We start from the raw sequence: 18,702 nt of genomic DNA on the forward strand, positions 1-18,702 counted from the left end.
TTTCTTGAATCTTATTTATGTTTTGATCTAAGTATAGAACTTGTTCTGTTTCAAAGAAAAAAAGTATAGAAGTTGTTCTAAAGGCAGTTTGTAATCTTTCATTTTATCTTATAAATATATATGGTAGAAATTTTTAATTTTAATGTTTATATTTACTTGTTAGTCGTGTGATAATTATTAACTGTTATGATTAATTTTGGCTACGTCTTCAATCACTCTTGATCACTGGAGGAAAGCTCAAGATAAAAGTGCTCTTTTATCACTATCGTTTGAAAATAGTGATGATGGGGCTGAGCTATGGACACCACCTGCAACTAATAACCTCAAGATTAATGTAGACGCGGCACTCTTCCCAAATGACAACTCATATGGCTACGGCCTTGTGGTTAGAGACCACACTGGTAAGTTCCTTGAGGCCAAAACTAGTCAATTTTCTGGTAGCTATCCGGCTGAAATAGTTGAAGCATTGGGGATAAAAGAAGCTCTTAGCTAGATAAAAGGGAAAAATTGGGAGAATGTGGAACTTGAGTCAGACAGTCTTTTATCTGTGCAAGCAATAAGAAGTAACCAAAAGATGTCTTCTATTTTTGGAATTGTTATAGAAGATTGTCGTATGTTGTTTTTCTCTTTAAATAATGTAAAGATACAATTTGTCAAACGATCAGCAAATCGAGTTGCTCATGCTATTGCAAGGCAATCTCGATTTAACCCTGGTGGTTTGTATTTTAGAGCAAGATATCTGGCCCAATTTGAGGGATATCTTGCTTTCTGAATGCTCTTGATTTAATGAAGTTGATATTTCATTCAAAAAAAAAAAAAAAAAAAAAGCTGTTATGATTAATTTAAAAATTAATTAAAAATAAATAATAAATTATGTGTAACTTTATAATAACTCACTTTTTTTTTTTAATTTTTATAAATAAATATAAAAATTTTATAAATTTTAATTACGAAAAAATTCTCATTAACTATTTTAATTAACAATAATTTATTTTAAGTATATAATTAATTACAGTTAATTTTAAATTTACAAATGAATTTTCTATCTCTTATAACCTGTTTTAATATATCATGATAAAAAATATAACCAAACCATTGAATAGTTAATCATATATATATATATATATTATTTTTTTAATTACATTAATAGGTAGATTTTGATCTTATATGCTGTTTGTTTGGCCTTATAGTGTTTCAAATAATATAAAAATATATAAATAATAATAAATTATATATGTAAAAAATAAGATTTCAGTAATAAAAAAACAAAAAAACAATATGAAAATAACCATAGTCCGTATTTATTTTAAAAAAGAATTTATAAATTGTAAATATATTTAAAATTCTGTACAACAATATTTTAATAATTTTTTTTTGACTTTTTTGAATAGTATTTATGAAAATATCCCCACTTTTAATTTAGTAGTTTTTTGCTTGTTTTCTCTTATCTATCATTGTCCCTCCTATTTTATATGAATAATGTTTGTAATTTAGGATTTCTCATTTTTAAATTTATAATTACAGGAGGTTGTTTTTTCTCTCCAACTAGGCTCATCAGCTTTCCCTTGGCATATGTGCGGCTTGGTCGGGATTGTGTTTTGCTATTGCAATTTGATTTTTGCTACTGCGATTAGTCTTGTCTCTGTGACATGGTTTTAAGTGTTTTAGTCTTGTTTATGTGACATGGTTTTGTTTTATTTCGTTTGTTAGTTCTTTTTTGTTCTTCAATAGCTCACAATCAAATCCCTGTCAATGGTTGAAAATAAAAAGTTCTCTGCGATTGAAGGTGTTGTTAGTAGTGAAGTTACGTACCTTGTACAATAGTTGAGTGTTAAAGCTACGAGATTGAATGAACCTACTACAACAGTTTCTACTGTTCTATCTTCTGAATGGTAGATGAAATTTAATATAGGTGTTCTTAAAGTCAACTATGATGCTGCAATCTTTTTAATCTAATTTTTTTTTTTAGTTTTTTGTCAAATGATCTAAGAATTAGACAGCTGATTATTTGACTTATTTTTTTAATTCTAATTCTGGTCGTAATTTCAATATAAGAGATGTTCGGATTAGATTGCGGATTATTATTTTAAGTGATTGCTATTAATAAAATTGTATAATTTATTCAAAATAAATAAATAAATAAATAATGCTTTGTAATTTGTGTGTATTTACCTTATAGTTTTTTGGGTTGTTGTATGTATATATATTATCCACCATTGCTTTTTTTTTTTTAGTAAATACCCTGAAAAGAAAACTCATCAAATTTCATATGGGTTTGCTCTAAATTGACAAAAAAAAAAAAAAAAAAAATAACTTGGGTTCATCAGTTTGTTAGCGCCCGTTTATACCCCTCTACTCATTTCTCTGAATATTCAAATGGATCATATTTTACTAGCTAGTTTATATGCAATAATGAAAGGGAAAGCCATTAATGGGTGGGTGAGTTATTCTTCATAATTTTACTGAGATGGTGAACACCACTACCACTGCTGTGTTTGAAGCATAAAGTTCTAAAATTTGATAGAAATATAAAGATGAAAGAAAAATAACCCATAACTCACTCTCAAATCATGAATTATCTATTACCTATGACATTAGGCATTCACCCACATCTAATGATAATGAAGACGTAGATAATGTTATGCCACCTTTATGGAAGTTGACTTGCCTTTATCCCTTGGTGGCCCGATTGACCCGAACATGTAATATGCGCATGATTGAGTGAATGACTTGTATAATCGAATAAAATCAATATATGATTCAGTCACATGATTCAAAGTCTCAATTCACAACACTTGTATAGGACAACGCTATGAATTTGAGTTTAACCATATCAATTGCCTTAATACTTTGGTTCACCGGTGGACTCTAAATGTGTCAGGTAAGTTTTTTTTCCTTTTAGTTTAGTTGCACATTAGAGACAACTCGTTTGATAAATTTGGAGTTTTCTTACTATATAGGTGTTTATTCTTAATATTAGCTGCATGTTTAGTTATTTTTTTTTTGTCTATGTAATTAGTAGGTTGTGTGTTCTTATGAGTCAATTATCAATTATGAGGTCATGATACTAAGGGTATATAGCATGTTTGAAGAAAATTGTGACTTTTTGAATCTAAATGATTGGTGAGATTGCATTGTAGTTTAACTTTAATCCTAAATGAGAATGAAAATTATAGTGTACTAGGTCAATTTTTTGCAATTGAGTGTAGTTTATGCATCTTAAACAAAAATGTGTAAATTTTAGAACTTGCTTGGAACGAAATCATGAATGATTCATGTTTAGAAATACGATATCTAAGCAATTTTTTTTTGAAACGATCGATTGAGCATTTCAACCCAACCTTGTTAAGTTGTATCCTTAGTTTCTTATTTTGAGCCTAACATTAAAACATTTTCTTCTTAGACACTAACATGAGCTTAAATGAATAACTTGATTGTTATTTTTTCCATTTTATGAATTATTCTATGAGCGTAACTGAAGACTGATTTTGAAGAAAATATTGTAATTGAGTATCTTTAATTCATGTCATCAAGAAAGGAAATAAGATTGAGTTCGCGTCTAGGGTTAGGGGTATGGGTTCAAGGCTGGGTTTGTGGTCGGGTCCAAGTCTAGATCTGAGGTTAGGGTCTAGGCTGGGTGCGGGGTCAGTGCTCGGGTTTCAGGGTCAAGGAAGGGTGGGGTTGGATTGATAATAAAGATATAATTTTACACAATCTCTTAATACAAGTTAATACCAAACATGATATTGTATTAAAATACTACTATACAATACAATATAATTCAATACAATACAATATAATACAACACAACACAACACGATGTACCAAATATACCCTTAATTAATTATTTAATAACATGAATTAATAACACGGAGTTGCTATCTGTTTATATAATTATTTTAATATCTATCTATCTATATCTATATAATCCTGTTGTTAGGGAGTGATTAGGGTGATGATGTGGAGGCTTAAGGATTGAGTAATCCTTTTTTTCTATTTTGTGGATTTTTTATGATTTTCTAATTATTTTAATTTTAAAAATAGATTAATAAATTATTTAAAGCTGAATCTATCATTATTACATCCTTTCGTTTTACTAATCTTAATAAACATTTCTCCTTCTTTCTCTTAATAACCAACGATCCAAAGTGATCATAGAAGAAGAAAAATACATTTTCCCTTTTTAATAATATTTATGATCTTAATAACCATGGAAGAAGAATAGTATATAATTTTAAACTCCACAACCTCTCATATTAAAAATTTTTATTTATTATTGTGTAATTAATATTAACAATAACTAACATTAACATGGTAGAATAGAATAAGTCACTTTTTATTTTATGATTTTTTACATTATTTATTTTAATTATATATCTATATTAATAAAAAACCAACTTAGTTTTAATCATTAATTTTACTCATAATTTCTAAAATTAAAAATATATCATTCATTATATTGTAATCAACATTAATATTATTGTAGAATATTATAGGTTTTTTTTATATTAATTAATATTTATTATGAAATTAATTTCTGTAATGGCTAACATTAATTATAATCGTAAAATTTTATAGGATCCCCTATATATACTCAAAAGAAATGAATCTACTGCTAACCAAATTCACCTTTGCCATCTTCTTCTTATTGTGTCTTTTTTTTTTTACTAATTTTATTGTTTGTTGCATTGTATATTGTGTGTATGATAGAAAAGTTCAACATAATTAATCAAGACAGGGGCGATTTACATATGTGAAGGCCAAAGGGGGAAGACTTTGCAAGGTACAAAATTGGAGGCCACGCGGAGGCCAAAATTTGTGGAGGATTCTTGGTTAGTTGAAGTGAAGAGGACAACATACAAGTATTTACCTACTAAGATTTATTTGTCAAATTAGATATAAGTAATAATATAATTTACATGTAAAAAAAAGTAATAATATAATATATTATGTTTATGAAAAGCATGTATAAAGATTGAGAAGTCTTTTCTAATTCACTAATTATTATTTCTTAGTATTTGTTTAATATCATTTGTTTTGTTATTGTTATTTATTTATAATGTAAAAATTAACTCTGTTTTTTATATAATTATATTTTAATTTATAACATATATGTTTAAGTCTTATTATTTTTATAAACAATTTATTATATTATCATAGAATTACTATTATTATTTTTTTTTCTTTTTAAATATGTTTCTTTTTAATGCATTAGTTTATCTAATTTTATTTTTCTAGGTAAAAGGATAGGCTAGAACAAATAGTAATTTATTTATTTATTTTCCTTTTTATTGATGTGTTATTACTTATTAATTTTATTTATTTTTTAACTGATTCATTTTTTCTTTTGTAGTGTTCAATCAATATCAAGTTTGCAGCTTTCTAATGTTTCTTATGTTTTTTCAAGTATTGTATTTGTTCTAAAGTTTGAAATACCTCTTTTTATATTGATGACTTTATTTATATAATTAATGACCCATATTTAGTTTAATATTTAGATAAATAACTTTTATTTTTCTCATTAGTTTACTTTATAAATTAGTTTGATTATATGTGATAAAAAGATGTCAAAAAGAAATATAAGAAGCCAATCTCATGAATTCTATTTGTATTTTTTTTTTATTATTCAGTTACATAACATATGAATACTAGACAACATTATAGATATACTGATATTTATACACATCCTATATTATTTACACTTATATAGTATATATAATTATTAATAATTGTAATATATGTTTATGTTATACTAGGTAACAAAACCGTGCTTTGCGCGGCTTTATAATTTTTTTCATTATGATTTGTAAAAAATTTATACTGAATTAATAGTATATCATATATAATATATTCTCAAAATTATATATTTTTTAAAAGAAATATATTGCAATGATAAATATCATACATACTGAATAATTAAAAGACATAATTTCATGAATTATTGTAATAATTTTTTTGGAGAAATTTGCTGCATGAATACTTTATGATTTCGCTGTCATGCACTTAAATAATAAGATCATAAATTATAATATAATAAATTGTTTATAATAATAATAAGATTTATTAACATATATGTTATAAATTAAAATATAATTATCTATATATCTATAATACTTTTGTTAAGCATTATTATAATTAATGCTAAATACTATGATGTGGCAAACTAACAATTTATGATTCTAATCTATCTAATTTGTAAGTTTTTATGATTTTATTTCATTATTAAAATAATAATAAAAAAAATAAAACCATATTTTCAGTATAGGTTTTCTTTTTTATTTCTTAAAGAGGTTTATTGATTTCCCTTATTTTATTTAATTTGCAAATTAAATAAAATAGTAAGAATAATTAATAATGAAGACAAAATCTTCATCTGCTAGGCTAAACATATTGTTGTATTAAATAAAAAAATTGTAACTCATACGAAATAAGTTACAATGGTATTTATTATTCTTATTAATAAAATAAAATTTATTATCAGTAGTATTTTTTTATTATAATTTAAAAAATATATATATGATAATTTTACATTTTATTTTTAGAAGTTCAAAAGACATAGAGTAATCCAATCTATATATAGGTTTAGATTTAATGAAAGTTTCAAATCAAGGATTCATTAATCAATTCATTTCTTTATTATTGGAATTTCCGTTCTTATATAAAGAGTACAATACAATATATGTACTTATCATATAGTTGATTTGTTTTAGTCTTGAGATTGAAGTTTCACACTAAATATTTTATTGTTGGATTTTTAATTTTTTTTTTGTTTATTTTGCAGATAATATGCTCTTAATCCAATTATGAACATCACACTCAAATAAAATATTATGAGTTGGACTCGAATTTTTATGTTGTAAGTTTTACTAACCAAAAGTTTTTAGTGAGATAAATTATGAGCTAAATATGAAAGATTTTGGTATTTGGCAATGAATTAGTGCTATTATATTCTATATTAGATGTTTTGACCTGTCAAAACTCCCTAATCCCTACAATGCACTAAAAAGATTACAAAATGAAAAAAAAAAATCAATTTTGAATGTATAAAGTTACTTTTTCTTGTAGATTAACAAATTATGTGATTCAAAATTTATGAAAAAACAGTAAATTTGGATTAGTACATGAGCCACCTGCTAAAATCTTCCAATGCACGTGTTACTAAGTCTATCAAGTAATATGTTGAACTTTCAGTTAACACCAAGAAATAAGTTATTATATATGAGTAGTTTAATTTTTTAATATATATATTTATATATATGTGTAATTTCTTAATAGATCATTTGTACCAAGTCATCTTCTCCTTTAATTAATATTCAATATTTTTTTAATTTGTAGTTTAATCTAATTTTTCATATTATAATAATATTAATAATAATAATTAATACGTGTTCAGTACAGAAAAAATGTACTTATAAAACAATATGTAATTGCTCCAATTAATCAATTAAGCCCAAACTTTAATGTTAATGTTAATATTTAAATTGTGGAATTATTTATAAAAGAAAGAAGCTCAAAAAGGATGCACTAATTAATCATGTGTATAATTATTAATAATAAGAAACATATTAATGTATTAATATTATAAATAAATAAAAGTTCAAAAGACATCTATATATATATATATATAGGTATATATATAGCATGTAGGTGAGAATGAGAGCTTTAGACTTAGAGCAATGATACCACAAGTTTCTTTTTCAATTCTAAATTTAATCCAATTTTTAGTGATTTATATTTTACTTAAGATATATATCATCCTAATAACACTTATAATATAACAATAACATTAATTTAGAGAAGAAGAGAGTACCTCAAAAGGTTGTGTATTTGTATAGTCACCAAATATTAGTTTAAACAATTTTCTTATTTATTTATTTGTATGTTGCCTCTTGCTCATTAAATTACTTTTGCCACCAATTATAACTTAAATAGTAGGATTAATATGTTTTTGTGAAGAATAAAGAAAAATATTTCCATATACTCTTCAAAGCTTTATATTAATTTTAATCTGTTATAACATTTTTCATCTGCATTTCATTGTTTGTAATTTTTCCTCCGTAAAAAATATTTAATTTGTTTGTATAAACAACTTCTGAAATTATTATATATGTTATACTTCATAAAAAATTCTTTAATTAATTTATATGCTTTATATATAATTATACCTTTTAAGGGAATTTTTTTATTGTACTTTTTTTTTTTTTGATGTTTTTTAATAAAAATAATATACTAAAAATCTTAGCTTATATTTATCAAATTTTCTTGAATAACAAACAACAACAACAATAATGTAATATGTATATGTTTATCTTTAAAAAAAATTAATAACCGCGCAAAGCGAGGGGTTGTTACCTAGTATAATTATAATGGATAAGTGAGGAAAAAAAGTGTAAAATATGAAAATAGATTCTACATGGAGTCTTTGTTATCGCGGTTAATTTCTTAGAAATAGGAATATAAAACTAAACTTATGGTATGATTTTAGTGCATGGAAGGCTTATGATTAAGTAGGTTTGGTTCCACTTTTAAGTTTATTTTTGACGTTATCTCAAACTCTATAAATACTTTGAGTTTGAGATTTCTTTAATCTTAACCCCTCTCAACTAAAATCCCTAATGAAACTCTTATACCAAGTACCCTTTTAAGATCAAGTTATTTGTTGCAACAGGGAAATATATATCTCGAACGTTTGACTTTTTTCTCATACATCAACTCAAAAAATTTGTTAGTAATAAATAAATATATAAATCAAAATAAAAAACTGATTTTTTTTAATATAAATGTTATATTATTTATAATAATATAATATATAGATTAAATATGTGTAATAAACTAATAATATGTAACATATGACAATGTATATTAGTTGTCATCTTTTTGTAACATTTGGGAGTTACTTGTTACTATGAGTAACCTCCACCATCATCACCAACATTAAGAGTGTAAGAAGATGTTACACATCTTAATTTGAAATTCTTAATGCTATAGGAGTTATGGTGTGTGTAGGAGTTACATTTGAGTCCATAACATCTATGGGGTTATGAGTTTGAATTTCAAATGGTGATGATATCCTAAACACTATATAAAGAGGTCTAAGATGCTCATTTTGGAGAAGAAGTTTTCTATCAAGAAAGCACTTTGCTAGAAAACCCTAAAAGGCTTGATAATTCCCAAAGCTATTTCCTAGAGAGTTCCCTTAGTGCTTAGAGATAGGGGGAAATAAGCTTTTGGACAAAGGTGTAATACCTTGTTCAAGTCATGGTGATCCCCACTAATCTACACTCAAGGTTGTGAGTGAGTGTTTATATATATATTATTCTCTTGTTATATATACATATATTATATTACATGCATGTGTTGTAATCTTCTCTTCTACCTTTCATATATATATATATATAATTTATAGTGTATATATATGTATTGTAACATATATTTCATCAAATCTCTTTTATTGTCCTTGTATTATTTTTACAATTGAGTTGTATATATCTTGGTTTATCTTCCATTGTAATAATATCTCTAACAATCAAAAGCTTATCCCTTTTCAATGGAAGAGGTGATAAATCAAGTGTGAGAACACAAGGATAAGAGATTATATGTGAAAACCATTCATGGGTGAGCATGGTGGTGTATATTATGTGATTTACTATATTTTTTATATGATAGTAATATATATGATATATATATGAGTTATATATATGCGATCATGTGTTTATATCATATTATATATATGATATTTAAATTTTATATCATGTTATTGTATGTATATATGTGAGATATATAATATATATCATGTATATTAATATGTATATATATGTTATATATGTGTGAGGTATGTAACATATATAGTTGTGTAATTAATGTATATATTATGTGTGTATGATATATATATGTATATTATAGTATATATGTTATATATATATATGAGATATGTAACTTATATATTATGAATTTAATATTGATATTATGTGTAAGTTACATATGAGATGTGATTAGTAACATACATATTATATTAATGTATGAGTTATATAGTATGATAATAATGTTGATAGTAATAATATAATATTATTTATTGCTATTGATGTGGAAATTATTATCATCTATTTTGTGAATAAAGAATATTTTAAATTCTTTTTCAATTTGGTAGTGAACATCTCACTTTATGAGATAATAAAAGATGGCTTTTGAGAAGTTACATCTTTTATTGGGTTATAAGAGATAAGCATCTCATATTTGAGATAAGAAAAAGTGGACTATGAGAGTTACACTTTTATTGGACTTGCATTGTCATAAGCAAGAACAAATGGATTAAAAGTGAACCCAAACTTGTGAAATGAGCCCTAAATTGGAAGAGCAATTTTGGACTCAAAAGTAAATGAATCAATGTGGATTCAAAAATAGTAAAAAGATAACAAAATTGAAGAAGCAATTTTGAATCTTAAATGATCAAAGTTGTGAACAAAATTGATGAGAATTTTGTTAACTTTGGTATAATTTTGGGCTAATCTCAATAAGGAGATAACCTTAAAATTATGAGTAAAAATAATCACATTATTTTATGAGTAGTAATGTGAGTTTGATATTTTAGTTTTGTTGAGAAAACTAAAAATGTCAAATGGTATTTTTAAAGTGGCCTTAAAGAGTCATTTGAAGAGGAAAATACACAAAAGTGATATTTTATATACACTTTATGGTAAAAATGTGGGGGTGAGCCACAAATTTAATCAAAATGTGTTGAGACATTATTGATTAATTTATTGATTTTGGATTCAAATTCTAAATCAAATTTGGCTATGTGTATATGTAAAATTTTGACATATTTTGGTGTCAAAGTTAAGTGAAAATAATTTCAAGAAGGAAATTAATTAAAAGAGTTATAGAGACAAAGTGGTCTTCTATATTTTAAAATCAAGATATTGTCTTAATAATGAAATGTGAAAGTGTGGGGGTGTATACTCTAATATGAGAAAGTTTAGACATACTTGGTGTCTAAAAATAAAATATGAGAATTTAGACATGTTTGGTGTCTAAATTGGTGTATTTTTGATATGTTTGGTATCAAAATTATTGAGAATTTGAGTTGTGTGAAAATTAATCTTTTATGATTGAATTTTCAAAGCTTAAGTACTTAAGGAGAAAAGTGGTCACAAAGTGAACACTATATTTTTGGCATGCATGATTCACATGGAATCAATAGTGAGAGGTTATAACAAATCGCTTAATCTCCGTACAAGATTAAAGCATGAATTTTCGAGGGATGGGACCTAAACTCCCTTAGCGTTTTGCTCATTGATGGTAACCTATCTTAACACTAGTAAAAATTTAGTCTTAAGTTCAATAGGTAATAACAAGTCAATAGAGTGAATGTGGTACTCAATTGTCCCATCTATGGATGAGTACATGTTGTAAAATTGAGGGTTAAAACCAAAAGGTTTTTTAATGGAGCTTAAGCTTAAGAAAACTCACTTAAGCTTAAGAAGTGTCTAACGAGTGGTGAGACACTAAAAATCCACCTATATGGACTAGAGGTGGTGCCGCCTTTTATGAGAATTGGGAGTTATTCTCTAGAGAGTCCATGAATTGGAATTTTGCACATGGCCATTAACGGTGCAAGAGCGAGACATGCGGTCTCAAGTGAGCATTAGCGAGGGTGTGTGTGTTATCACCTGGTTTGTATTAAAGGAATAATGGTTCAATGCTACGGCAACCAAAATTTCATCAAACTTTGTGGTAATTACACTAAAATAAAATTCAAGTCGAAAGACATTTTATCTAATGCACCTAAGCAAGACTTCTTAAAAGTGTGTATTTAGTCAATCAAAGTGGGGGAATGTTATATTTTGATATAATATTTTTGATTGATTAAATAAATGTTACAAAAGTTACAAGTTTGTTACTAAAGAGATAATATTTAATCTAGTGGGGGATTGTTATATTATTTATAATAATATAATATATAGATTAAATATGTGTAATAAACTAATAATATGTAACATATGACAATGTATATTAGTTGTCATCTTTTTGTAACATTTGGGAGTTACTTGTTACTATGAGTAACCTCCACCATCATCACCAACATTAAGAGTGTAAGAAGATGTTACACATCTTAATTTGAAATTCTTAATGCTATAGGAGTTATGGTGTGTGTAGGAGTTACATTTGAGTCCATAACATCTATGGGGTTATGAGTTTGAATTTCAAATGGTGATGATATCCTAAACACTATATAAAGAGGTCTAAGATGCTCATTTTGGAGAAGAAGTTTTCTATCAAGAAAGCACTTTGCTAGAAAACCCTAAAAGGCTTGATAATTCCCAAAGCTATTTCCTAGAGAGTTCCCTTAGTGCTTAGAGATAGGGGGAAATAAGCTTTTGGACAAAGGTGTAATACCTTGTTCAAGTCATGGTGATCCCCACTAATCTACACTCAAGGTTGTGAGTGAGTGTTTATATATATATTATTCTCTTGTTATATATACATATATTATATTACATGCATGTGTTGTAATCTTCTCTTCTACCTTTCATATATATATATATATAATTTATAGTGTATATATATGTATTGTAACATATATTTCATCAAATCTCTTTTATTGTCCTTGTATTATTTTTACAATTGAGTTGTATATATCTTGGTTTATCTTCCATTGTAATAATATCTCTAACAATAAATAACTACAAGAAAAGCTAATTAAATTAAAGATTTGAGTTCAACTTGATTAACACCTTCCACACGACCAAAGATCATTCTTGATTGTTGATTGACACAACTTTGACCGCTATCATTACAAGAAATGACACTTATACAAGCACAGTTCGCTACTGTACTGGTAAAAGTAACTTTTACCAGCGCAGTTTGCGTATATTTGCAATGGCTAAAATCTAATTTTTACCAGCGCATTTACGCGCTGGGAAAAGTTATTTTTGCCAGCGCTTTTTATTTTATGTTGGCAAAAGTTCTAATACCAACATTGATTTGCCAACCCCTTTTTGCCAACACATCACAAGTAAATTCTATTTTACCAGCGCAATACCAACTTTTTCCATCACAAAAATGTACTGGCAAAAGTGATATTACTTGTAGCTAGGGATGAGCAAAAAATCCAAGAAACCTACCAAACCGATTAAACTGACCGTCCGAATACCGAAAAAACCGACACCGAAAAAACCGAAAACCGAAAAAATCGCCTTCGGTTAAAACTGCCTTAACATGGTCGGTTTTAATGTCAATGGCAAACCGACTGATTAAACCGAGAACCGACCGAACATATATATTATATATAATATATATTATTTTTGTACATATTTAATGTACAATTTTATTTAACTAATTTTACTTATATCTTTTTTATTTAAAGTCTCAATTATTCATTATTTTATTTTATTATAATTTGATGCATTTACGTATTATATATACACATTCATAAAATAATACTAGTTTTTTAACATAACTCATTACCATATTAGTAGCATAAATAATTTGAACAAATTTAAAAAAGTTTATTTTACATTATTTATTTAACTAAGAAAGTTTTATTTTTAAATTATATGATATTTGATACAATACTTTAATTTTTTAGTTTTCAAATAATTATAAAAAATTTAAAAACTTATTTTTTTTTAAAAAAAAATGAAGTTCGGTTTGGTCGGTTTAAACCGACCAAACCGTGGATTAAAACGGTCGGTTTTTTTATATTTTTATAATGGTCGGTCGGTTTTTGGATTAGAACCGTAAAAACCGAAAACCAAATTTCGGATTTTTTTTTATGTAAGAAACCGACCAAACCGACCGTTGCTCACCCTTACTTGTAGTGTATTAGGGCACAATTGATAGAGAAGAATGAAAATGAAAATATAAATAGAAATAAATTTAATATGTATGAAAAAGAATTATCTTTTTATTTGTGGAAAAATTAGGAATAAATTCCAAAATCGAAACAACTAAAACTTCAATCACCAAACAATTAGCAATGATATGATTAATGAGATGCAAACTGCAATAAGAGAAAACAGGGGTGAATAGAGTATTAAAAGAGCAGAATCGATAAAGCAATAATAAAACAATAGAATCAACACCAAGATATATACTGGTTCAAGTCATATAAATCGATGTGATCTATGACTCTACTCCAGTTCTAGAACACCACCATATCTTCTTTATTATTGATTGAGCAAGAATAAGGTAAAATACAATCGATATTGATTCTCTGTTGGATTCTCTCAAAGTGTTTACTCTCACACTCTTACCCAAGAAAATTCTTAATCTACAGAAGATTCTTCATACAAAACTAAAACCCAATCTCTCTCTTTTCTCCGTACCACTCTCTCTACATCTCAATCTTTCTCTCACAAGATCACCTCTCGTAACTCATTTGATGAATCACCTCCTTGAAATAATAAGTGTTGGTGGTATTTATAAATCTAGGATATGGATCCTAAAGTCGGCAGCTGCACACTAGATCTAGGATATGGATCTTGTGTTGGTGGTATATTTTAATTAATTAAATAAATGTTACAATACATAATATCTATACAATTTCTATACACTATATATATATTATATATATAGATAAAAAAAAGGTAGAAGAAGATATATATATATATAAATATATAAATATGTGTATACACTCATTCACAACCTTAAGTGTAAAATAGTGAGGATCACTATGACTTGAACAAGGTATTACACCTTTGTCCAAAAGCTTATTTCTCATATCTCTAAGCACTAAGGGAACTCTCATGGAAATAGTTTTAGGAATTATCAAGCCTTTTAGAATTTTCTAGCAAAGTTTTTTCTTGATAGAAAACTTCTCATCCAAATGAGCATATTAGACTCCTTTATATAGTGTTTAGGTGATCACACTTAGAATTCAAACACACTATCTCATTTCTCTCATATAATGAGCATTAATATAATTGTAACAACTATATATTATAATATTTGAATCCTATCATCAATTTTGTGTAACATCTCTTTTATTACACAAAAATATGATCAACTAAAAAAAATTACAAAAGCAATTCATTTTGTAACTCCTATCCATATATTACAAAGTGTAGATTACAATTTTAGGTTAAATAAATCATATGTTACACAATTTATTTATCAAGCACTATTCACATAGTAACATATATTACCATATTTTAATCTACATATTATTATATTAAAGAATATAACAATTTTGACAACTATTAGGGCACAATTGATAGAGAAGAATAAAAATATAAGCATTAGAATGAAAATAAAAATATAAAATTGAAATAAATTTAATATGTATGAAAAAGAATTACTTTTTTATTTGTGGAAAAATTAGGAATAAAGTCCAGAATCGAAACAACGAAAACTTCAATCACCAAACAATTAGCAATAATATGATTAATGAGACGCAAACTGCAATAAGAGAAAACATGGATGAATAGAGTATTAAAAGAGCAGAATCGATAAAGCAATAAAACAATAGAATCAACACCAAGATATATACTGGTTCAAGTCCTATAGATCGATGTGATTTATGGCTCTACTCCAGTTCTGGAACACCACCATATCCTCTTTATTATTGATTGAGCAAGAATAAGGTAAAATACAGTCGATATCGATTCTCTGTTGGATTCTCTCAAAGTGTTTACTCTCACACTCTTACCCAAGAAAATTCATCATCTACAGAAGATTCTTCATACAAAACTAAAACCCAATCTCTCTCTTTTCTCCGTACCACTCTCTCTACCTCTCAATCTTTCTCTCACAAGATCACCTCTCGTAACTTGTTTGATGAATCACCTCCTTGAAATGATAAGTGTTGGTGGTATTTATAGATCTAGGATATGGATCCTAAAATCGGTAGCTGCACATGCTAAGTTGTTAAGTTAGTCACGACATAACAAGCTTAACAAACTCCTCGTAATAGTGTCTCCACGTCAGTACAAGAAGAAGAGCTTCTGGATGAGACATATGCTTCCTGGAAGAAAGACCAAGGCATACGGGGAAGGGACTTCCCAGATAGGAAAGATGCTAACTGGAGTCGACTATCCGAAACTCCCTTACAGGAGAGAACAAATAGCTACCCGAAACTCCTTTTCGGAATACATCTATCTATATATGACCAAAACCACTTTGGAGATCATTTTATTTGGAGGAACTATACCATAAATTCCACCTAGTTACTTCAAATTAAGATGTGATGGTGATGAAGAAAGAATGCAACCATCATAGTTGGTGTTCCTTCTGAGATTGATCAAGTTCAAGCAATGCTTGAACTTGTTCACTGTTAAGACCTTAGTCTCAACATCATCGGGATTATCTTTTATTCTGACATTCTCTAAATCAATCAATCCTTCCTCTATCTTCTCTGTAATCCACTTGAGTCTTATCTTTATATGTTTTCTCTTCTTATGATAAATTTGATTCTTACAAAGATGGATAGATGACTGGCTATCCTAGTACACAGTCACTCCATCTTTTAATTTCTTCAATTCAAACAAAATCCCCCAAAGCCATAATGCTTCCGTGGTGGAAAGGGCAACCACATACTATAACTGGGCCTTCCAGCATATACAGTTCTGTTTGTCAATAAAACGTAGGAAATGATTGATTTTTTTTCGTATCTCTATTTAAAGCATAGTCAGCATCCACGAACCCATTTAACTCCAAATCTCCTTTTACTTTTTCATAGGTTAGACCATAATCCCAAGTGCCCTTAGAGTACCTTAATAACCATTTGAGGGCCTTCCAATGTTCAATGGTCAGATTGGACATGAACCTGCTTAGGATGCTTAGAGCATGAGCAATGTCAGGCCCGGTGTTCACCATCACATACATTTGTTACGAATTTTATGTTTACTACTGTAACGCCCTAAGATTTAGGCACGCTACCCAATATGATTAAGAAACCCTAATCCCCTAAACGGGATTGGTTTTAAAATAAGCGCGGAAATTAAAACTTTAAACGAAAACGGAATGAAAATAAACTTGTAATAATTTTAACCTTACAAACAAAAGTTACATGTTTCGGGATCCCAAAAAAAATCATTTTACAAAATATTACAAGTCTTTTCTCCTTAGCCGACCTAAGCGGCAAAAATAGAGTTACAAAAGTTTCAACGCTGGTAGACCCCAACCCGCTTGGTCTAGTGTGGCCCGAACATGTACATACATCGCCCAACTCCCATACTCATGGCTGATCAGAGATAGATTTACCCTTTCCTGCACAGTAGAGCACCCGTGAGCCAAGCCCAGCAAGACAGTAAGATATATCGTTAATCATATATAACTCATCACATAAATAATAATAATGCCATTTCATATTTGTCTGTATGACACAGACCTGCGTGTTACGCTCACACGCCTATTTATGTCTATGTGGCATAGACCTACGTGTTACGCTCACACGTCTAATTACAATAAGGCCTTAGAACAGTTCATCTCGGTTCTAGTTACCGAGTCCAATCCGATTATGCCTTGAACACATAACCCTTTACTTCAATATACAGCTATATACATCATGGTATAACAATTACATATTAACAATTCACTTGGGTAATAACCCTAAGCCAATAAACCGCTCACTTTAGAGTAATAACTCTAATCCCGGTTTCTAGTTTCTCATATAAATCACATTCCATATAAGCGCCATTGCGCATATCTCTACGTGCTAACTACTGTCTTACCTGATGTCCCACAAATATGGAGATTCCAAATCCCCGAGTGCTCCAGACCAAGTGCCGGTAATCCTAGTCACAATTCCGGGATACACAAGTATAGGGTTAATCCCAAAATCCATTTCCACAAATTAAAAACTCGGCATTTAAATTCTAGATATTCAGATAGAGCTCGGAACGAGCTTTCCAACGATATAAAGAACGTCCCAAACGGAGTCCTGAGTCAAAAGTTATGACCAAAACAAAAACCCGAAAAAAAATACAATAAGCTGCCAAAAATGGCCGCGGCTACTGGGTTTAAAAACCCAGGAAACCCAGTTTCCAGCCACGAAAATGCATCCAAAAACACCAATTTTCATGCTATATCAACCCACAATCATACCAAACTTTCACCTAACATAAACCAAGTAATTAGAGAGGAATTACACCTAATTCACTCTCCAACAACACCAAAAACCAGCAACTAAAAATCAGCCTTCAACAATGAATTTCAACCCCAAAAACTCATCCATTTCAACTCAATTCACAACCAAAACTTAAATCCATTAAATAGATTTTCCAGTAATTAAATCAAAAGCTTAAAACACAATTCATGCATTAAAAATCCAATGGTAAAAACCCCAAAAATTTAGATTAAACATCATAAACTTCAAAGCTCCAACTTAAGCAAAATCACCAAGAACTTGAACTTGAACAATTAATTTCAAAGTTCAATAACAGAATAGAAACAAAATAAAATTCCTTTTAAATTCTGTCTAAACCTAACCCAACATCAATTCAAAAGATCCAAGTACAAACATGCTCAAATCAACAAGAAAACACCAACATGCATCTCAAGACCATCCCAACCTATTTCATGCTTTTCAACCATAAAATCACAGCAGCAAATTCATTAAATTTCAGCAATAGAAAAACTACCTCAAGCTTCAATGCAATGATCAAGCCACAACTCCTCAAACAATTCTTCAATTTCAAGCTTGAATACCAAGCAAATCACCAATTTTTCAACCAAATACAAAGAGAGATAGAGAGAGAGGGAAGG

General features: G+C 27.9%; 1 long non-coding RNA gene across 1 annotated transcript; it reads right to left on the reverse strand.

The window, feature by feature from the left end:
• Positions 1 to 16,957: 16,957 nt before the first annotated feature.
• On the reverse strand, positions 16,958 to 18,702 carry LOC133029278 (uncharacterized). Its single transcript, XR_009683431.1, has 3 exons — positions 18,579 to 18,702; positions 17,670 to 17,732; positions 16,958 to 17,205 (listed from the first exon to the last, which is right to left on the reverse strand). It is a non-coding gene; the product is annotated as an uncharacterized LOC133029278 (long non-coding RNA).

The sequence above is a fragment of the Cannabis sativa genome, chromosome 7 (genome assembly GCF_029168945.1).
Source record: "Cannabis sativa cultivar Pink pepper isolate KNU-18-1 chromosome 7, ASM2916894v1, whole genome shotgun sequence".
Classification (NCBI taxonomy): domain Eukaryota; kingdom Viridiplantae; phylum Streptophyta; class Magnoliopsida; order Rosales; family Cannabaceae; genus Cannabis; species Cannabis sativa.